The following is an 11,858-nucleotide window of genomic DNA, read 5'->3' on the forward strand; positions in this document are numbered from 1 at the left end:
TTCGCATGAATGTAATAATTCATCCATTTCTTTTAGATTTTGTCACATGTTTTTAAGTATTGCCTTTCAATAATCTGAATTTCCTCAGAGTCTGTTTAAGTGGTTCCCTGTTCATCTGTTCACCTTTTTTTCTATCATTTGGTGAGTTGGGAAAAAAAATTGTCAATCGTAACTTATCTTAATTTATGTTTGCAAAAAAATCAAACCAAAACAAAAGAACAATAAAAAACAAACAGAAAACAAACAAATACAACAGCTTTTAGATTTGTTGGTTCTTTGCATTACTTTGTTTCTATCTCCTTAATTTCTTCTCCAATTTTTGTTATTTCTCACCATCTACTTGACTTCTGTCTGCTTTGTTCTTGTTCTTTCAAATTCTTGAGTTGCCTCATTTGGCCAGTTATTTGTGCTCATTCTGACTTTTTTTAATGTAGGAGTTTAGACCTAATTATATTGCTCATGGAAGTATATTTAATATGTATCTGAGATTTTCTTGTGTTCTTTTGTTTTTATTTAATTCAAAGATTCTTTCCCTTCTTTTTTTATGTTTGAAGGTTGTTTAATCTCTGTGGGCTTGTATGTGCCTAAGTACTGGGAATTCCTGTGGCCCTCATTTTAGGTTCCATTCCAGGGTAGGCACATAGGATGCGTTGAGTAATTTCAATTTTTTACCTGGGTTAAGGTTTATTTTCTATTCCAGGATATGGTCTGTTTTAGGAAGATTTCCTGAGGTGCTGTATATGTGTATATTCTTTGGCATATGTGTAATATGCACACAGATATCTCTTAAGCTCATTAGGTGTATAATGTCCATTATTTCTGATATTTTTCTTTTTCTTGTCCACAGAGCCAGTATACTGGAGAACATGTGGTAATGACATCTTCAGGATTCGGTGCATTGAAGATGCTGTTTTGACTGTTCATATTGTTTTTACTTCTAAGATATGACTTCAGCATGCCCACATCTTACTTTTTTTATGTGTTTGGTGTGAGAGTCTGGCCTGTTCCAGGCTGGGCCAGTGCAACAACTGTTTAAGCAGAACTAGTAATAGGGCATTTGGAGACGGTACAGATGGGCTTGTTTGTGGAAAAACTCCCTAAGGAAACTCAGCCAGAAGCTACACATCTAGTGTAGCCTGACAACGTAGACCTACTGTGGGCTGGCTGGTTCCCTTGGGAGTCACCAGGTAAAGCCTGTACAGGCAGTGCTGGTGGAGCACAAGGCATAGGAGCATGTGAATAGCATGGGGAGGCTTTTAGACATTCATGTTCTCTACCTAAACAATTAAGGAGGTGAATTAGCAGATGCATCCACTCATTGGTTCCTCCTGTTGTATTTTTTATCATCTGCTTCAGTCCCTTTATTTGCAAAGAATGAGTGAGTTTTGTGAGTTCTACCAAATGCAAGATTTTTGAAAGGAAGAGATTTTAGGAAAGGTTGTCTTGACCCTGAAAGCCAGTCAGTCCCTCACTGGTGTCGGAGCACACCTGACTCCATGATGGAAGTGCCACTCAGACTGGAAAACTCACCATATAGACAACATCACCTACCAGAAATGAAAACAGAGCTAGTCCACAGTTCTGGGAAACTCCCTAAATGTACTAGCTTTGCCTTTTGCCTTCTGTAGTTCTACACTTGAGTAACTGTTTTTGTTAACTGACATATGTCAACCCTGAACATGGTTTGTGTGAAAGGCTCAGTTCTACACTGGGGTCCCAAACAATTATTGTAGTCATTGGCCAGTGATACCGAGTTTCTATTGGTTTAAACCTATGTCTGAATAGTCTTCTCTGGTGATACCCCACATTTCTGGAGGTTCCATGGATATCCCAGAGATTAGACCTTGAGACATATGGGGTCCAAAAGCTCTGGAGACTAAAGAGGAGTGCAGTGGTCAGGGGACTCCTAGGGGTACTCAATCAGGGCTCTCTTTAATCAATCGCTGCCTAATGCTTCAGAGGGTTCTGACACCTTCACTCCACAATGAAACAAATTATAATGTCCCATAAGCTGTCACCTCCAGAGCACAGTCTGGTTAAGGTATGTAATTTTGAATACATAGAAGATGTCAGATACAGCTGCTGATGCAGTGTCTGAGATCCATAAGAGGTCACTGGATCCTTCTCTCTGTTTGGGTGCATGAATGTATGGTGGTCAGCCATGGATGTTTTTAGTGTGTGTGTGTGTGTGTGTGTGTGTGTGTGTTTCTGTCAGTTTTGTTTTCCTGTATTGACCTTGTTTTCCTGCTTTCTCTTGTGTATGACCTTACTCCCATCCAGCTTAAGACATGTGTCCTCTTCTTTTAGGGACCAAAATTCTTTTGGCTCTGCCAGGGCACCCTGAGAAACTGCAAAATCCTCCACCTGTCCCAATCCAGGAGAAGGAACCCTACCTATTTTGTTGCTTGACTGCTGGTCAGGGTCTGGGTTGGTCTGTGTATGGAATGTACTGGGTGAGGGAAGTTGTTCCCCACTTCTGAGCATTCCCTGAGCTCCAATCCATGCCTGTCTAAGCAGCTCCAGGCAGGAGAAAAGTTCAAAGGAAATAAAAAAGTTCTATTCCGTTCTCTTTCTTGATTCATACCTTTTTTTTTTAAGATCATATTATTCTTATTTTTTCAAAAAAAATTTTTATTAGATATTTTCTTCATTTACATTTCAAATGCTATCTATCCTGAAAGTCCCCTATACCCTCCCCCTACCCTGCTATCCAACTCACCCACGTCCACTTCCTTGCCCTGGCATTCCCCTGTACTGGGGCATATAATCTTCGCAAGAGCAAGGGCCTCTCTTCCCATTGATGGCTGACTAGGCCATTGTCTGCTACATATGCAGCTAGAGACACAGCTCTGGGGGTACTGGTTAGTTCATATTGTTGTTCCTCCTATAGGGTTGCAGACCCCTTCAGCCCTTTGCCTGCTTTCTCTAGCAACTCCATTGGGGGCACTGTGTTCCATCCTATAGATGACTGTGAGCATCCACTTCTGTATTTGCCCTCCACTGACATAGCCTCACAGGAGACAGCTATATCAGGGTCCTGTCAGCAAAATCTTGCTGGCATATGCAATAGTGTCTGGGCTTGGTGGCAGTTTATGGGATAGATCCCTGGGTGGAGCAGCCTCTGGATAGTCCATCCTTTCGTCTTAGCTCCAAACTTTGTCTCTGTAACTCCTTTCATGAGTATTTTGTTCCCCATTCTAAGGAGGAACAAAGTATCGACAATGTGGTCTTCCTTCTTCTTGAGTTTCATGTGCTTTGCAAATTGTATCTTGGTTAGTCGAAGTTTGTGGGCTAATGCCCACTTATCAGTGAGTGCATATCTAATGACTTCTTTTGTAATTGGGTTACCTCACTCAGGATGTTATCCTCCAGATCCATCCATTTGCCTAGGAATTTCATCAATTCATTGTTTTAATAGCTGAGTAGGACACCACTGTGTAAATGTACCACATTTTCTGTATCCATTCCTCTGTTGAGGGACATCTGGCTTCTTTCCAGCTTCTGACTATTATAAATAAGGCTGCTATGAACATAGTGGAGCATGTGTCCTTCTTACCAGTTGGGGCATCTTCTGGATATATGCCCAGGAGAGGTATTGTGGGATCCTCTGGTAGTACTATGTCCAGTTTTCTGAGGAACTGCAAGATTGATTTCCAGAGTGGTTGTACCAGCTTGCAATCCCACCAGCAATGTAGGAGTATTCTTCTTTCTCCACATCCTTGCCAGCATCTGCTGTTACCTGAATTTTTTATCTTAGCCATTCTGGCTGGTGTGAGGTGGAATTTCCGGTTTGTTTTGATTTGCATTTCCCTGATAATTAAGGATATTGAACATTTTTTTCAGGTGCTTCTCAGGCATTTGGTATTCCTCAGTTGAGAATTCTTAATGATCTGTAAAACCTACCAATCTCTTAAAATCTTTATAATACCCCTGGACTGGTAGGGTGCCATGGGGTGCAACAGACCACAGCCAGATACTGCAGCCTAGATAGAACTTTATCCAGCACTGATTAAGGTGACTTTAAACAACTTTCACTGGAACCTTTCTTTTAAAGATTTAAAGACAGCTACTTAAAAGATTTCCTTTGTCACCTGTGATGGTTTGTATATGCTTCAGCCAGGGACTGGCACTATTAGGAGTTGTGTCCTTGTTGGAGTAGGGGTGGCCTAGTTGGAGTAGGTATGACACTATGGGTGTGGACAATAATTTTAGTCCTGGAAGTGAGTATTCTGCTAGCAGCCTTCAGATGAAGATGTAGAACTCTCTGCTCCTTCTGCACCATGCCTGCCTGGATGGTGCCATGTTCCCACCTTGATGATAATGGACTGAACCTCTGAACCTGTAAGCCAGCCCCAATTAAATGTTGTCCTTTATAAGACTTACATTGATCATGGTGTCTGTTCACAGCAATAAAATCCTAACTAAGTCATCACCCATTCAGCCAAAGATAGTAAAGATTTATAATTTTTTTTAATTTTAAAGGAAATGTAGGTCCCAGTTGCTGGAGTTGGCTTAAAGGATGCTTAAGGACATAGAACAATTGAGACAAGATCTTGTGCATAAACTGAAAGCTACCGTCTCCACTGATGATAAGATTTTTGGTTTCTTACCCGCTGTCAGAAGAAACCAACCCTCAGGACTAGCCTAAGACCAGGCTCCTATAATTGTTAAACTACCTCTGTCCAGATGAAAGAAGACCCAGAGACCCTGGTAACAAAAGGGGGAAATTGCTGTCTTCCATATTGCCTGGATAAAGAGACAGACATCCAGGAGCCTTGGCTGTCACCCTGGAACATACTCCTCCTGCTTAAGAGGAAACATGGGGCCTTCAATTCTCGAGTCTGATTCATCCAGAGATACAGGTGTACAGGGTCTTGGATCTGAAAGATGTACTCTTTATTCCCTCATTGGCAGAGGTGAGTCAACCCATGTTTGCTTTCAAATGGACAGACACAGTGGGAATTTATAGCAGGAGACACACCAAGACTAGGTTGCCCCAGGATTTCAAAATGCAGACCCACTGCAATTCCTTTGAGGTTTCCTGGGAACATAGAATATAAAAGGGCCACTGAGGGACTGCTGCAGGAGCTACATACCATGGGCTACAGGATATCAGGTAAGAAAGGCAGCTTAAAATATCAGAGGTTACATATCTAGGCTACCAGCTGAGGGGAGGTTAAGAAAAAAAAAACACCTGTCTCAACGTAGGATTGTTGCCATCCTTCAGATTCCAACTCCAAAGACTAAAGACAGGTTCAAGTTTTCTTAGATACAGCTGGATATTTCTGCCTGTAGCAAGGCCGAGATAGGCCAGCAAAATGTGGGACACTAGCCCATAATCTCCACTGACACTAAACTCAGGAGGTTTAACCTAAACATTGGGGGCATGGAAATGCCCTCTGTGACATACCTGTCCAAACAGTTGGACCCTGTGGCCACTGGTTAGCCCATCTCTCTAAGATCTGTTGTGGCTACTGCTAGTGTAATGAAAGAAAGCAAACAAGTCAACTCTGGGGTCAGGATATTTTACTTCCAGGACCCTATGACGAATAGTTGGTGTCTGCTAAAGAGGACTAGAATCCTAGGTGTCTCATGACTGTGTGACACAGTACCATTCCTCCTCCTGGCCCACACTCAAGTAGGGTTGAGAAACCCACCTCTATCAGTTCAGCCACCCTGTTGCCTGATGATACAGGTGCACATCCATAACTGTCAGGAGAAGAAAGATGAAACCAGGTATCTGGGAGCTTCAGTAGTTTCTATATAATGAAATCTATTTGGGCCCAAGCCAGGTACCTCTCCCCAGAGAGCAGAAGTGACAGATCTGGCCCAGGCTGTCAGATGTAGAGAAGGAAAGTCCACCACAAAATACAGTCTGTCAGCCCATATGGTTTTACTACCAGGCATGTCCACAGTATGATCTATATAGAAAGAGGACTTCTCACTGCTGGGACAAAGGCCATTAAAAAGTCTTGGCCCTCCTAGAGGCTATTTGGCTTCACTACAAACTGCTCTCCTCTATTGCCAGGCTGTTGACCTGGCTGCCTGACAAACAGTCCTCAGACCAGCGGGACCTATTGATATTCTGATGACATTTCACAAACATGGTACTGCCTGAGACTCCATGGTGAAGAAGAAATGGACAGCTCAAACGGTCAGGTTGGTGGAGGCCACCGGAGGGAAGGATCATTCTCCTAGAAGCAACTGACAGGACTCTGGGAACTGAAGTTCACCAGGCTTCTGATCCAGGGTCCACAAAACTCTCTGAGTTTCCCAGACCAAGGTATGTTACACCTAGACTGCACCGCCTAGTGAAGTATAACTCAGCCAGATGCCAGTTTTGTGCAAAAGTAAATTCAAAACAGCAAGCCCTTTCCCAAGAAGCCATCAGAATGAGAGACAGATACCCTGATGAATTCTGGGAAAACTCACTTTACCAAGATCAAGCATTCTACGAGAGAATAAACGTATTTGCTAGCTTTTAATAGATACCTTTTTTTCTGGATGGAAAGAAGTATTTCCCTACTGGGACTGAAAATGCTCACATTGTAGCTAAGAAGCTCCTCCAGGACCTGGTGTCCTGATTTGGCCTCCCACTAGCAGTGAAGTCTGACAATGGCCTAGCTTTCATAGTGAAAAACCTCTCAATAATAGCTAAGGCTTTAGACATAGATTGAAAACTTCATTGTTCTTATAGACCTCAGAGTTTTGGCCAGGTAAGACGAATAAATAGGACATTTAAAAAAAACTAACAAAATTCTCATTAGAGTCCAGAGAAGGATGGGTCGGCCTCCTTCCTTTGCTTTGCTTTGAGCTTACTGTACCTTATACAGGAAAGGATTTATCCCCTTAAAGATTATGCTTGCAAGACATCCCCCACTGCTTCCCAGGCTCAGAGACCAGCAGTTGGCAGAACCCTAACCATTCCTTTTTCAAGTCACCATAGACCCCCAGTCCTCCAATACAGGCTATTCATTGGAGTATCTGAGAGATCCAGCTGGCCTCTGATTTCAGCACACCTTCCCCATGTTTGATTCGACTAATACTGTCTGGTGCATTCAGACAGTAACAAAAGCAGCACTGAAACCAACTTGGGAAGGTCCCTATAAGTGATTCTCTCCAGTCCTAAGGCTGTGAAGACAGCTGGCATTACACCATGGATCCTGACCACACCCAGGCCAAGAAATTGGAAAGCCACAGATGATGCTGCCAAATGGACTGTCTCTGGACTATGGACCCACTGAAATTAAGGTGTCACTGCTCCCAGGGCCTTTCTACTTCCAGCCCCTCTTACTTCTTCCAACCAGTATGTTGGGTATGAATACAGGTTCATGGTCTAACTCCTTCCACTTTCAGGCCTGGACTGGAAACTGAGGACGACAGACACAGGGAACACATTAGCTACTGTGACCCCTACTTGCTGATGGCCACTTTAAATGCCTGGTTGTATGGAGAGAAAAAAACAGATAAGAGTATTTGTGTTTTAAGTGAGGAATACAATGTTGGTGTGTGCCTTGCATATGGATTCCCTAGTTGTCAGAAACAAGGAGGTTTCCATTGCAGCAATCGGGGTTGTAGAACTGAAGCTTCCTAAAATTTTCCTTTCAAAGAGTCTGGCCTTTAGGACAGAGAAAAAGCCTGGGCAATCAGACTCTATGCCACAGGAAAGGACCCTGGAGATAAGAGTCAATCATTCCCAGCCAGCAATCAGCCAGGATTGCTGGTTATGCCTAAACATTCAGCCCCACACTACACAGGGATAGAAACAAATTTTTCTGCAACTACAAGAAAAATTAATTTCAACATGGGGCTTTAAACAGTGCAGAGTTGTTTTCTGGGTCCCAAAGTCTGATGTTGGCCATGGATCTCTTGAGTTCGTAGGTTAGGTTCACCCAGAGATGAGGCCAAGTTGGGATCTTACCTGAGACTCAAACATCGGCTTCCAAACCTCTCACAGGATGGACAGAAGTCAGTTCCTTCCTTAGAAGGCCATTATGAAGTCCCTCACTCCAATCTTAGTGTTTCTTAGATCCGAGACTAATCCTACCACTGTACCCCCCTTTTTGGCTGCTCTCAGAGATAATTACATAAAAGACATTCGCAGAGATAAATAATGCATTGTCACACAATCCAAATGTATGCTAGCACAACCTGTGACTGTGAAATCAAATGCTGTCAAAACCACAGTGTCCACTATTCCCCCAACTGCATGTCTGCTCCATGATGGTGTCTCTATGTCTGCCTCATGGTAGGCTCAGTGGTGGAAAACCCTGCCTTCCTTTCTTCCCAAAGCTCATGAAGCCTCTTTACTCTGTCAATCAGGGATCAGCCTTGCCCAGTCTGTCAAGGATGTGTTCCCAGGTTTCTCCACTCCAACATTGTTTTCCCTTGGATACTGAAACATCCTGATTTACATTTCAAAAAAATAGTTCCCCTTTTGTAATTTAGTAATTTGTAACTTAAGCTGCTTTATGGTGTTTTACTTTTAAAATCATTCTCTTTTGTAATATAGTCAATGGAATGGTATTTTGTGGTATTTTGAAAACTGAAGTCTTTAGTTCCATTTTTTCCCCCCTTTGGTAGCTACACTAAAAAAAATCTTATTTTCTTTGAATTAAAATAGTTTTAACTCTTTCTTTTTGTTGTGGACAATTTTATTTATCATCTTGACTACCTATGTAATTAAGCATAATCCAAGCAGCTGAATAAGCTGGAAAAGGATTTTTCTTGATTGGTTCATTTGAGGTGAGAAGGTCCACTCTAATTCTGGAAAATTTGAACTCAGGACACCCACCCTCAATCTGGGACGCACCTTCTGGTGGTAGTCCTCATCAAAGGACATAGAAGAAGGAAGAGTTTACTTTTTGCCTATTTGCCCTTTTCAGATTATTATTATTATTATTGTAAATTTATAGCTCACTTAAAATACTCTTAGTGAAATTAAAACTTTATCATTGTTGAGGCATGCTGTTAAAGTAGTAGTTAAAAATGATAACATGAATGTTAGGTAGCAGTATCCATATAAATCAACAGTAGAGCAATTTACCCCTAAAGAAGAAGAAAAAAAAGTGGAGTAAAGATTCATAAAATAACAATAAAATATCAGACCACCAAAAGGTCATTCTTTTAAAATACAAATAAAACAACTGACTTAAAGTGACTTGGTAGAAATAAATTACCAATCCTGGACTTATGAGTATTTAGAATTATTGAGCTTCTCTTGGGGAGTCTTGTAGAAGAGTGTGAGGAGAGGAGGATTGAGGGATCTAGACAGGCCAAGAGCACCACAAGATGACCTACAGAGTCAACTAACCTGGACCGTTGGGGCTTCACAGAGACTTAAGCACCAATCAAAGAACATACAGAAGTTGGATCTAGCCCCCTACCCCACATTTGTAGCAGATGTGCATCTTGTTCTTCTTGTGGGTCTTTCACATGTGATGGATGAGTTTCCAAAGCAAGAATAACAAAGTATGTCATTTCATCACTTCTATTCCCTTGCTTTACTTCATTCTTCTGGGATTTCTTACTTACCTCAATATTGGTGATTTTGAACAGCTTTCATTTTTTCCTCTTGGCAGTGCTTGGATTGTACAACATAGCATCGTCCTCCAGGCTGCAACCATGAGTTTTCCCAGTCAAGTTGTACAGATGTCTGGTCATGTTAAGTGAAATGAGTAAGTCTCACCTCTACTTATGCCTTTTATCTCACACACTTCAAAGAAACTTTGACCTGAGCATTGAGGTATGTATTTCTGAGACACATGAGTGGGACAAGCCTGTGAGTCTCTGTGCAGGTGATGACTAGTATTAAACAAGGTTAAAATAAATATAAATAATCTGTTATTTTTAAAAATATCTATTTATTTATTTATACTCCGTATTTATTCCCACCCCCTTGTCCACCCTCTGACTGTTCCACACCCCATACTTTCTCCCCGTCCCCCTGTCTCTACAAGGATGTCCCCATCCCCCACCCCACCTGACCTCTAAACTCCCTGGGACCTACAGTCTCTTGGGGGTTAGGTGCATCTTCTCTGATTGAACCCAGACGCAGCAGTCCTCTGCTATATATGTGTCGGTAGCCTCATATCAGCTGGTGTATGCTATCTGTTTGGTGGTCCAGTGTTTGAGAGATCCTGGGCATCCAGGTTAATTGAGACTGCTGGTCCTCCTACAGGGTCACCCTCCTCCTCAGCTTCTTACAGCCTTCCCTAATTCAACCACAGGGGTCTGCAGCTTCTGTCCAATGGTTGGGTGCAAATATCTGCATCTGACTCTTTCAGCTGCTTGTTGAGTCTTCTGGACGGCAGTCATAATAGGTCCCTTAAAAAAAAAATATATATATATATATATATAGTTTTTTTTTACACCTCAGATTTTATTCCCCACCCCCCTGGTCCACCCTCTGACTGTACCACATCTCACACCTCCTCTGCACCCTGTCTCTATGTGGATATCCCCACCCACCCCCACCTGACCTTTAAACTCCCTGGGGCCTCCAGTCTCTTAAGGGTTAGATGCATCATTTCTGAATGAACACAGACCTGGCAGTTATCTACTATATGTGCGTTGGGGGACTCATATCAGCTGGTGTATACTGCCTGGTTGGTGGTTCAGTGTTTGAGAGATCTCAGGGGTCCAGATTTATTGAGATTGCTGGTCCTCTCTTTTGGTGAGTGCTCCATAGCTTCAGTAATAGTGTCAGGCCTTGGGACCTACCCTTGAGCTGGATCTCACTTTTGGCCTGTCACTGGGCCTTCTTTTTCTCAGGCTCCTCTCCATTTCCATCCCTATAATTCTTTCAGACAGGAACAATTATGGGTTAGAGTTTTGACTGTGGGATGACAACCCCCTCTCTCACTTGATGGCCTGTCTTCCTATTGGAGGTGGGCTCTGTAAGTTCCCTCTCCTTACTGCCAGCCATTTTATCTAAGGTCCCTCTCTTTGAGACTTGAGATTCTCTACCTGCCAGCTCTCTGATGCATTCTGGGGAGTCCCCCCAATCGCCTATCCCCCACCCCCACCCCCAAGGTTACCTGTTTCAATTCTTTCTGCTGGCTATCAGGCCTTTAGTCCTTTTCCCTTACCCAATACCAGATCAGATTCCCCTCTTCCCCACCCCCTGTCCACTTTCCCTCCCAGGTCTCTCCCTCCCTCCCCACTTGTGATTGCTTTCTTCTCTCTCCCAAATGGAACTGAGGCATCCTCACTTGGGCACTTCAGCATGTTGAGCTTTTTGAGTTCTGTGGACTGTATCTTGGGTATTCTGTACTTTTTAAAAAAAATAATATCCACTTTTTAGTGAGTACATACCATGCATGTCTTTTTGGGTCTGAGTTACTTCACTCAGGTTGATATTTTCTAGTTCCAATCCATTTGCCTGCAAAACTCAGGATGTCCTCATTCTTAATAGCTGAGTAGTATTCCATTGTGTAAATGAACCACATTTTCTGTATCCATTCTTCCATTGTGGGACATTTGGGTTGTTTCCAGCTTCTGGCTATCACAATCATAGTGGTAGGTAGCTTTATGTGCTTGTGGTTCTCTCCTTTTGGCTTTGTTTTGAGATGCTTAATATCTTGTCTTTTCTTTGGTGTAGATACCTTCCTTGTGTTGGAGTTTTCCTTCTAGGATCCTCTGTAGGGCTCGGTTGGTAGATGGATACTGTTTGAATTTGGTTTTGTCCTGAAATATTTTGGTTTCTCCATCTATGTTGATTGAGAATTTTGCTAGGTATAGTAGCCTGGGCTGGCATTTTTCTTCTCTTAGAGTCTGCATGACCTCTGACCAGGCTCTTCTTACTTTCATAGTCTCTGTTAAGAAGTCTAGTGTGATTCTACTAGGTCTACCTTTGT

At 42.6% G+C, this 11,858-nt stretch overlaps 1 long non-coding RNA gene across 1 annotated transcript in view; it reads left to right on the forward strand.

The window, feature by feature from the left end:
- The first annotated feature begins 238 nt into the window (after nt 1-238).
- Gm33733 overlaps nt 239-11,858 on the forward strand; it is a 40,182-nt gene continuing 28,562 nt past the window's right edge. The window contains exons 1-3 of the long non-coding RNA XR_003953117.1: nt 239-1,187; nt 4,483-4,916; nt 6,029-9,677. This is a non-coding gene — a long non-coding RNA (predicted gene, 33733). The remainder of the gene's footprint in view (nt 1,188-4,482; nt 4,917-6,028; nt 9,678-11,858) is intronic.

The sequence above is a fragment of the Mus musculus genome, chromosome X, assembly GCF_000001635.26.
Source record: "Mus musculus strain C57BL/6J chromosome X, GRCm38.p6 C57BL/6J".
Classification (NCBI taxonomy): Eukaryota; Metazoa; Chordata; class Mammalia; order Rodentia; family Muridae; genus Mus; species Mus musculus.